Source organism: Dromaius novaehollandiae, chromosome 3 (genome assembly GCF_036370855.1).
Source record: "Dromaius novaehollandiae isolate bDroNov1 chromosome 3, bDroNov1.hap1, whole genome shotgun sequence".
NCBI lineage: Eukaryota > Metazoa > Chordata > Aves > Casuariiformes > Dromaiidae > Dromaius > Dromaius novaehollandiae.
In genome coordinates, this window is record NC_088100.1 from 107,320,274 (window position 1) to 107,334,705 (window position 14,432).

Below are 14,432 nucleotides of genomic sequence, written 5' to 3' on the forward strand. Positions count from 1 at the left end.
GTTAATCCCAGTACCTTTTGAACTGCCATGTCCTGCCACAGCCAGGTATAAGTCCTCACAACATCATGCCATGAAACTCAGCATTTGTGACAGTATTTCTACTCCTTCAGCCACGCTCTCACAGATTTCACTGCCAAAACAACCACTGACTGTAGTCCCGTTGCTCTCTAAAAGAGTATAAAAGAGCATCCATTTTGAACACCAAAACTCTCCCTCACTGCTCTGTGAGGATGGATGCACCACAAAGAGAGAGACGTCCCACTTCTTTGTTTGTGGACTTTCCCAAGAAAGCAATTTTTAAAGGACAAAGACCTTTTGGTGATCGGGGAGGACAGAAATAGCAAGCTATGCACCTGAACAAAGACTTAATGCCAGGCTACATATTAATCTGTTTGTTGCAGCCTGATCACACTTAACTTACAACCCAGCAGAAGGGGTAACATTAGGGAAATTTTGGCAGCAAAATTTCCTTCCTTCTGTCTTACAACCATGCTATGGTTTGTGCTGGATCAACTCCTTTCCTCCGAAAGAAATCCAGTTGCCAGAGCCAAAACTGGCTTTATCATGCCAGTCTTCCAAACTCAGATTCTCCTTCCTCACTAATACTTAAAATAAGATTCTTTCTTTACTTGGGTAAGTGAAGGACAGACCTAAAGCATATTTTAAACCTAGACCAGGGTATTTCTGATAAGCAAGCCAAGGGTAGCCAGGATTGATGCATCTGCCACTATTTCGGCTCTGATCAGCCAAACATTTAACTCTCCAGCCAGCTCAGCTCACCCTGTTCCACAATGCTCATTCTTTTATGAGGGGGACAGAACGGGAAATAATGGCTGCCTTTCAGTAGGAATTAGTGCACCTGTAGTTAGGATAAAGGATCTGTGGGAGAACTCCCCAAATCTCTTCCCACTGATATCACTCAGTCTTTGAGCCTCCCCAGACAAGCTGTTAACACTTTGCGTCTCACTTTAGCCCTCTTTGAAACATAACTAAACAGTGCTGTGAGGTATAATGAGAACTGATTATCAAAATGCCCAAGGCTCTCTGAAGCATGGGAGCCATGTAAGTATAAAATGTCCTTAGCTTGCTCCTAGATGTTTATAAAATGCTATGTACAATTCTTGGATTGTCATGAGAAGTTATTGCAAAACTCTTCTACTGCTGACTTCCTCAATGACTGTAGAGTCAACATCAAAGAGTCATTTGAAGCTAAGCATGAAAATGTTCAAATGGAAATATCTTTGAAACAATGGCCTCATTCAGCCTCTCTGGAGCTGTTCCATCACAGTGTCTTTAAAACATCAAGAGGAAAGTAGGTCATGATAAAGACCAAAGGAAGAGAAATTTTCATAGGAAGGTTGTCCTATTTAAATGCCAGACTAACAAAGTCATATGCGAGAGGCCAGGCAGAGAGAGGAAAAGAGAGATCATATTGTCAGAAGGACAAGCATAAGATGCAGAAAAAAAGCTCTGGGACAGCTCATAAGACCACATTCTGACTTCTGAAAAGACTTAGGGTGGCAAATGCATTCATTATTGTCTCTAATCTGTTATATTCCTCAGGGTGATGATGAAGAGAGTCATTTGATTTTGGAGCCTGAGAAAATGCTATGCATTGAAACATCAGACCTTACCCACAGTTGCTATTGTCATAACAGCAGTCATTCTAGGGAGAGGGTGAATAAGCCACTATGCAGGAGGAAGAAGGCCCATCACTCATCCTTCACAGATGGACCACGGGGCTTAGCTCTGGAAAAGGGACCTTAAAGGGAGGTCACACCTAGCAATTCCAGCCAGGCAACACTTGGATTCTGGTTAAAGCCAGGAGCCTGAAAATACATGGAAATAAAATGACTGGGTGAATATTCACCCTTGCAAAGTGCTACAATGGCAGTGGCAAGATAAGGTTGATATTTAAAAAGCCATACAAATACGTAGGAAAGATTCCACTAATTTATTCAAGCAGCTCCACTGTAATGGACTGAAGGATTTCACCTCTTTGCCTATGGCAGTCCTGCTTCCCAGCCAATATGCAACTCATTGCTCAGCTGAGTTATTTCAGCAGAGAGTTGACCCATTTTTCTCTGGGTTGCTGCTGAAAATAAGAGACTAAAGCTACTGTATAACTGTAATCAATCAAAACATTTGCTAGCATTGTTACTTGCTTCTGATAAGGTTATTGGAGAACTTAAAACAACAGCTTGGTTGCCAGGAAAAATAATTTAGGAAAGAAGATTTCAGCTGCTCTACCTTCTACTATGTTGATGGGATAACAGTGTCTTTAATGACATCCTTTTTATGAGGGGTAGATCCACTTATGCATACATGACTCACTACTATTGCAGGAACTGTATATGCATTGTCTAAACCCCAAAGTTAGAAGTTTCACGTACACATAGCCTATTAAATAAAAGGCTCCTCACACAGTGCAAACAAATGAGAAGGGACAAAGTGTATAAGTGACTGCTGATCACTTCTTACCCTATCAGTTCAAGATCAGCCATCATGCCTTTTTTTCTTATGAAAGTTGTTGACTGCTCTGTGTGTGTGTGTGTGTGTGTGTGTGTGTGTGCACACGTGCATATACATACATATTGTATATGCATGTGTATTTGTGTATTTTTTTTTTCTCTTGGCAACTGTTTCTTTCTTTCTTCTTGGCACATTGAATACCTGGCACTTAATCACTGTGAGTGATTTGCCATGACAGACCCAGCAGATATTTCTGTAACCTGAAGAGGGAAAATCTTCAGTTCCTGAAGGATATACGTACCTTTCTTGTAATGTCACTCAAGACTTAACCCAAGACAACTGTCTAGTGCACGGCCATCACTGACTGACATGCCAGTAGGCTCTGACCTCCATGCTATAAGGCCACAGTGTCCACAGGAGGAGGCACATCACCAGCCAGATAACACTCATCGGAAGTTGGAGACACTTCCTATTTAAAGGCATGGGAAAGGAAGGAATCTCATAGCAAGACACTTGGGATTCCAGTCTTTTTATAGTAGTGCTTCTGTTGTGTTTTTATAGAGAATGAAGAATTACATCCTTTTCTAATTGGCTTTGAGTTCCAATATTACAAAACATGACCAAGAGCAGAAAAGTTCCCTGATTTTTCTTGGACTCTCCCTCCCTGTTCTTGCTGCTGCTTTGCAAAAGCAAAACAGAACTGTCATATTTTATATCCTCTGTATATGCTCTGATATTTTGAGTGAATTAAGTGTCATTTTGGCAAATGGCAAATATAGCAATCAGCAAAAAATGAAGTTTGCATCTTTATATAAAGCTTCATTTACTGTCCTTTGAAATCAATGTAAAGCCTTGCATTGACGTCAGTGAGCTTTCAGTCAGACTTGTACCACTGTAAATATAAATCCAAGTTTTCCAATAGCAGAACTCATGTAATAAGCCACATTTTTGATGTATTGAACAGTACAATCAAATTTTCCTTTGATCATCCATAGCAGTCTTCTTCCGTGGGTTTTAAAGTATATTACAAAGGGAGACAAGCATCATCAGCCTCAATTTACAAGCGAGAAGGAAGAGGTAGGAGGAGACAAAATGATTAGTAAGGCTGTATAATACGTCAGTACAGAGATGAGAATATAACACACACTTTCTGACAGCAAGCCAGGGTCTTAACCAATATATCACACTGATAGAGGATCTAGTTTACTACTCAGATATCAAAACAATTCTTTATCTTCCCAGACAAAGCTTTCAGAGGAATGAACTTCAAAAGCTTCAGACAGAAATTCTGATTGATATGGAGGTAAAAGGGAGAGGGGAAAAAAGGACAGAAAGGCATAAGCAAAAAGGAAATGGTATAAAGTCCCTGTACCATAATCACATGTGACCTCTGCATTATTTGAAAGCAAGCTCAGGTCCACAGTGAGATTTCACACATGGGCTTTACCTTTAAAAGGGCAAAGGTTCAAGGGGATTATAGTTTAGGTGTCTCAAGGCTCAGTTCTCCTTCTTGGAGTGGGCTCCCTAACTGGGCTTCATCTTCTATTGTGTACTACTTTTTCCCTTCTTGCTGAAGAGATCACATCAGTGCCTCATGTTACGTTCTCCCTAGAGGAGACAGCCTGAATTCCAGCCGTTTGGCACCATAGGGCAGCCAAGGCTGTAATTTCCACTCGGAGGTTAACTAGAAGTAGGGGCGGGCAGTTGATCTGTGCACAGCCTTCTCCCTGCCCAGATCGTCTCGCAGCTGTAAGGTTAGCCGTCCCAGCGTTTGGCTCCCTGGTGGTTGGTGGCTGCTCTGGGGGACTCACCTGCTGGCTGGGCTACCCTTTGGGCACCTAGAACGTGCCAGCCAGTTTCTGAGCTGCCCTGTGCTCCGCCCCACCTCTGGAGCTCCCTGGGGTACTGGTGGGGCCCCTGCATGCCCTCAAAGTGGGAAAAATAAAATAAAATAAAAGTAAGGTAAATTTAAATAAATAAATAAATACATATCAAGCCTCATGGCTGAGATTCTTCATATTGCTATGGTCATGTACAATGCCGTACACCCACCTTACAGTGGGCAGATAGGAAGAGGAGGAAAGTCTGATCAATTCATATTTCCTAGACTAGGTCAAGCAATCTTATAATTATTCAGTAAACAGTCATTTAAATTAGTTCAAATAAAGTATCTACTTAATGTTTTATACATCATTTCCCCAGCTCAAAACCTGCAGTGCTGCCTTGCACCAGCATTAGTCATTTGCAAGCAGTTTGATTTTCCTGAATTTCAGTGGACAGCACAAAGATAGCAATATCAGATTGCTTGCCAGAAATCCTTAATATTTATGCTGAGAAAAGCCTGATTAATTAATCACAGAGAATGAGAATTAAAGCACAGAAGTGGAAGGGAAACCAGAGATACAGAGCCACTGCAAAAAGGTCTCTGTAAAGAAATGCTATTTTTAATATAAAAGGCTGGCTAACGGTGCAGTGTTCAGAGTCAGATAGACTTAAGAACTGTTTGCGATTTCCATTAGCCTCACAGAGCAGTCACAACTAGGAAAGCTGGAGCCCATTGCTTCTGGTGCACCAGCAACAAGCCTATTTATGTAAGCTTCCAAGTACTAACATATACAAAATTGCAGTACACTCAGTTTGTAAACAGGCAGATGATGTCAGATAACCAGTAATACAAATGCACACACACTTCATCTCCTTTCTGAAAGAAATAAGAAATGTAGTGCCTTGAATCTACTGAACTTTGCATTCAAATGTACCCTCACAAGTCAAATCTCAAGCTGCCAGAAAAATGTTCTTTAGGATGTGTTCATGTACATCGGTGTGACATCCCGTGGCAGGTTCAGTTAGTTTCAAGTGCTTGCTCTTACCTTTGTTTCTCCCACACAATACTACAAGTTTTCTCTTTCCACCCCCTCTTTCAGCCCCAGGAAAAACATGGATGCAGCTGGCTGCTTCTCCACAGCATGCTGTGCTTGAGGCCAGAATGAATGAGAGGGTTTTGTTTTAATCAATTCCCGAGTTACTACCTTTCTTTCCATCTTTTCTCGCTTGGTGGTCAGTGTTACATCTCTTTCATCATCTCCTTTGCTGTGGGATGGGAGAGCTCAGGGATGCTGCTTCCATTATTTTCTCCTGTTTGCTTGTGAGAGCACAGGCTCTGCTGATGGATTTGGGGCACTGCTATGCTGTTTACTGCACATCATATCTCCTTTTAATATTTCATGCACAGACCCAGAAAAAATAGTGCATTTTTTCTGTGTCACAAGACACATACCACATGGCCAACCTACCATTATACTCCCTGTTCTCCAGCAAACTGTATTTCCCTAGGAGTCTGTTATGTTTAATCTTAGAATCCCATTCTCAGATATTTCCCATTCATCTAGAGGACCACAAGCAACAGTTTTCCCTTGTGTCAGTGGAAGGGCTTGGCCTACACTCTTTTTTTTTAACCAAGGATTCTCAGTGGGGGGGAAAAAAACCCACTAAACATCCTTCTGTAATTTCTTCTTCTTATGTCCTGCTAAGTCAAGGGATTCTTGCTGCAGGTTTCTCCAGCCACTACCAGGGCTCCTGGGGTCTTCCTTCCCCGGCCTGACCCACAGATGCACGCGCACCCGTGTGGGGTGCCCTCTCTAACTCCTCTACTACTCCGCCAGCGGGGAACAGGCGAGGACACAAAACTACTGCTCCTACTGGCAGGATATTCGCATTTGTACATCTGTTTCCTGAATGCGGACATCGGACATGAACATGTGTTTGCCCTCCATTCTAGGTTTGAGACCTGTCTTGCCCCAGAGGAGGTGACAGTCAGTTTGGAGACCTGGCTGGCAACTTACTGGCATGAAATACATTAAGATCCTTTAGGCATTTGGCATCTAGGATAACTCAAGTTGACAAGGTCTTTCCTAAGGAGATCAAAACCTTAAACTATTTTAGAGTCTGTTAAGACATAGCTAGTTAACTAACAAAGTCTGGGGAGCAGGGCTGTGCCCTTTCTTTTCCGGGTGGTGATGGTGATGAGGCCTGTTCACACTTCACATATGAACAGCTTTTGCATTAAAAAAATAAATAGAAATAAATAAATAAATAATCCATATTTATTTGCAGCAGCACTTTCATAAGAACTGCTTGAAGAAATATAAAGACTATGTCTGCATGGAATTTACTAATCATACATAAAATACATATGTTCTTCTCTTGAGACTTGTTAATAGAGTTGGGGGCAGACAGGGGCTGAGACTACCCTTCTTCATGATTAGATGGGAAAGGGAGCTTCGCCTACCAGAAAAGCTTGAAAGTCACTGGCATAAAGAACTGTGATTTAATGCTAGGAAAAACTGTATCCCTTTTAGTAAGTGTACTTCGACTAGATTTTATGTAAGTAAACACAGAACACAGAAAAACCTTACTCATTCTTATGTCACTAATCCATACCCCTCATAATTTGCTTGGGGGTGGGGAGGAAAGGAGAGGAAAATCAGCACACTGCTGCTTCCCAGACAAAATGTAATACTGAGGTTTCTCACTATTAAAATTTCATTTTATTTTATGCAACAACAGAATATTCACTACTATATACAAAGCCACACACAGACCCCTCTGTTTACTCTTCAAGTAATCCTATATAGATGTCTAAACACAGACAAATGTAGAGGCAAAGTCTTTCTTGGTGCGTTAAGTTTCAATAGTAATGTTGAAAAGAAAGTACGTCAGTCTTGCGTTATTCGGATGCATCATCCATCTTTTGCTGTATGGTTGAAGCTCAAATATTTTACAGATCAGTGTGCAGCGTCTCAATGTATTTTGAAAGTAAAGCCCTTCTTTCCATCCTTGTACATTCTCTGCTCTCGGAAAGACAGCATTGTCATAACCTCTTATGTTTTCCCATCTTTTTCTCTATCCACAAACACTTTTCCACATTTAGATGCATCAAGCAATTCAGTTACTGCTTTCTCACAGCTGTGTCCTACCCTGCCAGTTGCACTGTGAAAGTGTGCTTTTAAATAAGAACAAAATGAAAAAGAGTATTTGAGGAGGTAAGTGATTCTGAATGCATGGAGTTTAGGGTCTGTTGATCAATAAGAACACACACACAGAGCCTCACATACCCATACATGCTTCATCTGAGTGACACGCAGGGATTTGGTAAAATTCCATTTCATGAAGCAATGGATGTGTTTTAATCACCCATTGGCAGTACCCAAAAGAGTGTCTGCATAAGCAGAAAAAGAAAGTTAATTAGTTGCTAAACCTTTCCCAGGAATCACATTAGCCCCAGACTTAATGATCTCATCTGCTGGTTACTGGCTTTTGGGTTCTTAACTACTTCTGTTTGTCTTAGTCCTCTTTCTCCAGGAATGTTGCTTTTTTTCCATACAGAGGAATACAATTCAAGCCAAATGTTAACATCTACTAAGTTCAAAGTTATTGCCCCACAGACACACTATCTTGTCATGAAAGAACCCCAGCATGCACAAATCTGTCCCCTTTCTCCTTAATTATACGTTATAAGGATGGAACTTCCTTGCTATCTGCAGTCCTGAACAACCATACCTACTGAAGTAGAACAGAAATATTCACCAACAGGTTTCAAGATGTTCTTGCCCTTGGAAATTTTTCCATCTAGTGTCTTGGGCAGGGCGGCTTCTGCCACAGCAACAACTGGGGATGGTTCACACTGTCAGTACTGACAGGTCCTGTTCAGGGCAGCACTTTTACACATGATATAGACACTGGTATACTCATGCAGTCAAGCCAGAGGCAAGCATGGCATTTAAGTTGGCAACAGCACTACGCTGCTACCATCGACAAAGAAAAAGATCTCCTCCCTCTAAAGGAAAGGGAAGAGCAAGACAAGGGCTCCTCACATTGCTGCGGCATCCTGTTTTATCCCTCTAGCAATGAGCAGCATAAACTTAGTGAACCTTCAGTCTGAATGTTTACCCATTTGGTCACCGCAAAGTTGGGAAAAACATGGATGCTGAATTAGAAGAACTTACAGAAACACAGCCAATGCTCACAGCTCTGCCTATCTCAAGCCAAAAATCCATGTTTTGGAAAAGAACTAGTTATTCTGTAGACCCTCCTGAGGGCACCTGCTCAGTATTTTCTGAAAACAAGGCTTTTTTTTATTGGTGTAAAATCAAGGTATCCAAAAACCAGACACTTCTGAGTAATCAACACCTTTCTGTAGGTCAGGGCTAAGACAGCTGTGTTCACCACAGCTGTTGCTTTAGCTATGTCTAGCATGCATGCATGAAAATTGACACTAGGTTTCATGAATTCTAGCCATGCTGTAATTCACACACTATTGTAATTATTTTCATTATATAATTTTTAATTGCAGTATTTTGATCCTATTACATCTAATTAGATAAGACATGATTTGATGATGAGACTACTTTACAACAGCACATCAGTCACTGGCTATTTAATTTTATGTGACATCGAGCATTTTATGAATTTTAATTCCCATTTATTTTCAGTTTTATTCCAAGTTCATGCCACATTTATAATGAATGGCTGGATTCCAACATGCACTTGGGACTCTCAGCACGATGAGCGAGGGAATCTGAGGTATTGCGGAGGAGCTCCCCTACAGCCATTTAACCAAGCCCATCTCCTTCCCTGGCTGATTGCAATGGGGAAGAGAGGACTGTGGCTCCCATTACCCATAACTGCCCTCTAGCAATACTACATGTGAGTAAGGTTTGGCAGTGGTGCCGCTCTAGGACAGCGTACAGTGTAGTCCTGAGCTGTACAGGACTGAACACTTGGAAAGATCCAATTGCTTGTAAAATCATATTGCTGCTGTTCTTATCATGAGTGTGTTTCCACAGTCCACATCTCAAGGGAACGAGAATGACTTGTGGTGTGGGCAGCACCATGTGGGCACCTGGCTAATAAACCCTGTGTCCGAGAGGCACCTGGCTTCCCCGTGGCAGGGCTGGTGACTCAGGCATCCCCGCAGCACTTGCTGCGGTACAGGGAACCCGTGCTGCTGGAGCAGTCTGTGCGTGCTGGCCTCGGCAGATGCAACAGCAGCAGCTTTGCCCACCAGCTTGGGGAATACAGCACTGGGAGCAAACACAGTGGAAAAAGCACATCTCATTGTCCTTGTAACACCAAGTTTCAGATCAGGAGTGCCCATGAGCTCACCACAGGGATAAGAGGTTGAGCATATAGCGATGCAGACTTTTGTAACTCTCAGCATTGGCACGTCCTAGTCGTGTGGAACAGTATCTCACAAGCACTGAACAGCTTCCTTTCCAAGGGCAAGTATCAGGACTGTCAGGATCTCTTGGGAAAACTCCGCGTTACTTTAGGATGAACTAGAACAGTTCACACTGTATTTAGCATCAGTATTTTCTCCACGCAGGCAAGGTGCAGACACTCCAGACTCGAGATCATTTCCAAGTCATATTTAAGCACTGCAAAACAATTACATCAACACATCATTTTCTTTGATAGAAATTCTTATTCCCAACTACCTATTCCCATGCTTTTCAATTAGTTAGATAATGTTACTTCTTGTGCAAGCCCAATTCTAACCTATGGCATCTTAACCAAGCCCCCCCGCACCCTGATTAACCAGGGACAGATGTGGAGACAGTAGAGGATTGTTGTTCCACTTACTATTCAAAAAGGTACTATTTCTTGAAATTTCTTAGGTTTGCTTCATTGAAGATACTTACTTCAAAACTTTGTCAACCCAAATTTTATGTCAGTGAAAAACACTGTTCAGCTCTGCTAAGGTGACAATTACTATGGTGTGAGTTTGTTTCAGGATTTATGAGAAGTCTTCTATAGATTCTGGCAGCAGATTTGTTTGTTATTTTTATATAACACTGATCAACTGTAAACTTTATATAACACTGATCAACTGTAAACTATACCACTGAAGGCAAGGGTGTTACTGCCGAAGAATTTTCTCCAGGCTGGCAATAGCACTGTATTACTATAAAATAAAAGGAGAGGTAGTTCTGTCTCCCTGCCCATGCACATAGACTACCAACAGCAATGACTTTAAATGATAACTATGCAGACTGATCCTCCACTCATTAAACGTCTTACATATTTTTTTTCTAAAGGCAGTTTCTTCTTAACAGAGGACTGCAGGATCCAGTCTTCAGCTGGGTTTTACTGATGACAAAATCGACTCACCAGTAACTGATGCATTTCACATATGCCACAGATAACTATTGGCAGCCAAAGGCTTTTTGAAACTACCTGTCTGGACTGAATTTCAGCAAGTGACCTGACAATACAGTTGGACTTGTTCATTACCCTTCTGCTGAGCCATCTGATCACCAGAAGTCACAGACTTCACACAAATGCAAATCTAAATGAGTTTCTCAAGTAGAAATTTAAAGATCATGTGGCCCATTATGAAGGGAGGAGATCACAGGAACATCTTGCTTCAGGAATTCAAAGTGTCAGGTCAGAGTAGCTCAGAAGCCAGGAATGATAATTACTTCTTTTTGACATAGAAGTTAATTGAAGTTATTCACTGAAATTTCAAAACTCAGGTGTTGCTATCAGGATTTTAATGTAGTCAGGAATATAAATACCTAGAGACAACTAAGGAAATACCTGATGTAAGTATATTAATAATTACATTAAATAATTATCCCCTTATTTGGACTTAACATATCCTTTAAAGGATTAGCTTGAATAAGCTTGAAATAAAATTAGTCAATTAATAGTTAGGATGACAGAAAGCAGACTAGTTAATTGGTTTGTGGAAGGTTATTGCTGTGGCATTCAACCTCAGGGTGAGTTAAGGAGAGGATGATGAAGGGATAAAGCTAAGCAAGAGTAAAAGAAACAGTGTAAAGTCCCAGTAGTGGGAAAAACATGCTGTAGATGGTTTGAGGTGTGTCCAGTTGCAAGCATGGCCAATAATCACCACCATCCATGGAGTCAGGGACTAAGTAAACAAGTGATAAGGAGCTCATGCTAACCATGATAAAACTTAACAACCAGGTTTAAAAGTAGCCAGTTTTAAATAGGTGCAAAAATTTTGGATTGGATTGCCAAAATAAGCAATTTTGAAAGCATGGGTACAGAGAAGCAGACTTATTTTGTAATCATTCCAACATTGTCAGTTTGATAACTGGACTGGAATTTGAACTTGCATTGATTTATGTTCTGGGTTAGAGTGGGGCTGACAGTGAAGAAAGAAAGGACCATCTTTTCTGAGAAATACTGGATTTTGCCTAGAATAGTGTGATTGAGCAACTGAGCATTTAAAACTTAACAGGAAAGGAAAAAAAATGGGGGGGGGAGAAGTTTTTCTTTGCAAATTATCTCTAAGTTTCCTTTCTCAGAACAAAACCAGAACCTGGGGACCGGAGCAAGAGGAACCACGTGTGTGGAAGGAGTTTCGAAGGTTATCGCTCTAACTCTACAGCCAGGAACCCAGACACCCTGAGAGATTCCACTCCAGGCACAGTCCACAGGGCTTTCAAGATTAGCACTTTGAGAGGTTTTTACTTTGTAGGGGCCTAAAAGGTTTGAGGACTTCAGTTCCAAGGCATTAAGAATAAAAGAAAGGAAAATAAATTATTTTTAAAAAAGGAGGCTTGCAAATCAGCTTACAGAGTCAGCTGGGCTTTGCTAAAGGACACGGAGCTGCAAATATAAGAGCACCACTTTCTGTCTCCAAGTACTCTGCTCTCCACTGCTGTATCTTAAGTTCAGAGAGACATGGTACAAAGGCCTCTTTGTTAGTGATACAATTTCTTTTCTCCAAGATGATCAGTCTTGGAGGCTTGAGGATGGCAGTGCTCCCTTTACTGGATCACCAGCCTGACACGCGGCATATCTCAGCCACATCCTCTATTTTCCTTGTTTCTATATCTTTGCTTGCTCAACTATGCAATACTTGGAAAAGTTGTAAATAGGATCTTCCAGAAAACCATATATATCTTTGAGACCAATGTTTAAAAACATGTAGAAAATACCATGCCACAAAGACTGTTTGTGCTTCACTTTCTTAGAAACATACTCAAAATGATAAACACAGGAACTTTTGAGGAAACTAGATCGCTACTACTGTGATCACAGTTCTGCAAAAATTATGCAATAAACTTCTATAAAATAACTCCAAGGAGAAAACCCTAGTGAACTCTACTTTCATCCATGCAAATCCAAAACAGGACAAGTACGCTTCCAGCTGAAGAAGATACATCTGAATTACCAAGATATTAAAATCCATTTTGGCATATTCTGCTTGCTTCTAACTTGACCTCACATGGCAGCTTCTCCACAGGACAGGTTTCATCACAATTAGGAATCATTTTGTTCTTTGCAGCACATTTTCAACTAATTTTCATATATTATGTTGCAGGTCTTTGTACCAGCTTACTGCCTTTTCTCTTTCATCACACAGAAACCAACTTCAAGATATTGTCTTCCTTTCACAATTTTCTCGCCTATGCCAAATATCAGGCCTCCTTTTATTTAACCCTAATCATCTCTAGTGAACACCCAAACCCTTTTGTTGCATTTCTGAATTACTGAGGATAATTATGCACAAAGACATGAGGGTCATATAGCAGAAAAGAAAACACAAAGCATTTTTTTCTGCACAAGACAAATTAAATGCTCTCAATTATAAAAGCCATGTGTTACCTTTATCGCTAGCCTGATAATCAGGCATACCTTGATTTCTTACTAATATCTTGCAGTAGGAAAAACAGTCTTCCATCCAAGTTCAGAAACGGCAAGGCACTTGGGGCACAAGGTTCTCAGTATAACCGAGTGCTAGGAAACCTAAGCTTAACAAGTCAACAGTGGGCAATATCAGGCTCTTGACTTTCAAACATACAAACTTTGACTTTCAAACATACAAACTTTTATATTCCCTACTACTTACATTGCTCTTTGGCAATACAAAGCACTATATTGACTTTAGTTACATAATACTTTTTCCCAAACATGTTAATGTGCCTTCTCTTTCTAAGAAGCCTTATTCCTTAAGCACACGCAGCATCAAGAGCTCTTCAAGCACTTCCAGGGCAATTCCAGAGAAGTGCACCAGCATTTGCTCTTTAGCCCATACTCCCTCTTTGAGGATCCCAAACTAACTTCTTCTGTCCACATTTCCTACTAGGAACACTGAACCCTGAAGACATAAGCAATTCCCTCCCCTCATTTTATAGATGAGGACACCAAATATGAGAATTAAGATCACACCTGAGCACATGAATGCCTGCCTGGAAGAGGATATGGACCAAGGAAACTTCCCCTGACACATCTGTTGTGTCACATACTAGATCAAGGATAGCAGCCACTGCTGTAACACCTGCACTGGCTGGACACCAGGCTTGAACCAGGTACGCGCTCCAGGAAAAAGGCCAAAGTAGCTTGCATCCCTCGGGGGGGGGCAGAACGTGGTATTGCTACAGCCACAGCATTGCACTCAGAGGCACAGTTGGTTTGAGCTGACACTGAATGCCTAGGTCAAAGACATACCAAGAATCAATAGCAAAGGCAGAAAGAAAGCAGGAGTCATGCTTCCCAAAGCTACAAACTTAAAACTGCTATTATGCCTTCTCCTACTTTTAGGATATTACATGAAGGCCTTTGCCACTAGGCCTACTTGAATTCTTCTTCTAGCCTAAGCGCTCCAAATGGGATCAGACAAAGGATGATTAAGAAAGAAAGAAGGATGGAAGGAAGGAAAGAAGGAAGGAAGAAGAGAAAAAACTAGCACAGAGCATTTTTGTTGAAACTGTAATCTGGAAGGATGGCTTTGGCTACACTTCCCTCTAAGTTCTGCAGGCTGAGGAGATTGAAGTAGTAGTCTGGGTAAGTTTGAAACTTTGGGGAGAGCTTATAGAAGCCAACGTTTTTGAAGATCTCTCAAATATAAGAATATATCATTATTTTCTATAAACAGAATTTCATCTTCATATTAAGAACCAGTTCAGGGAGGCACACCTTTGTGC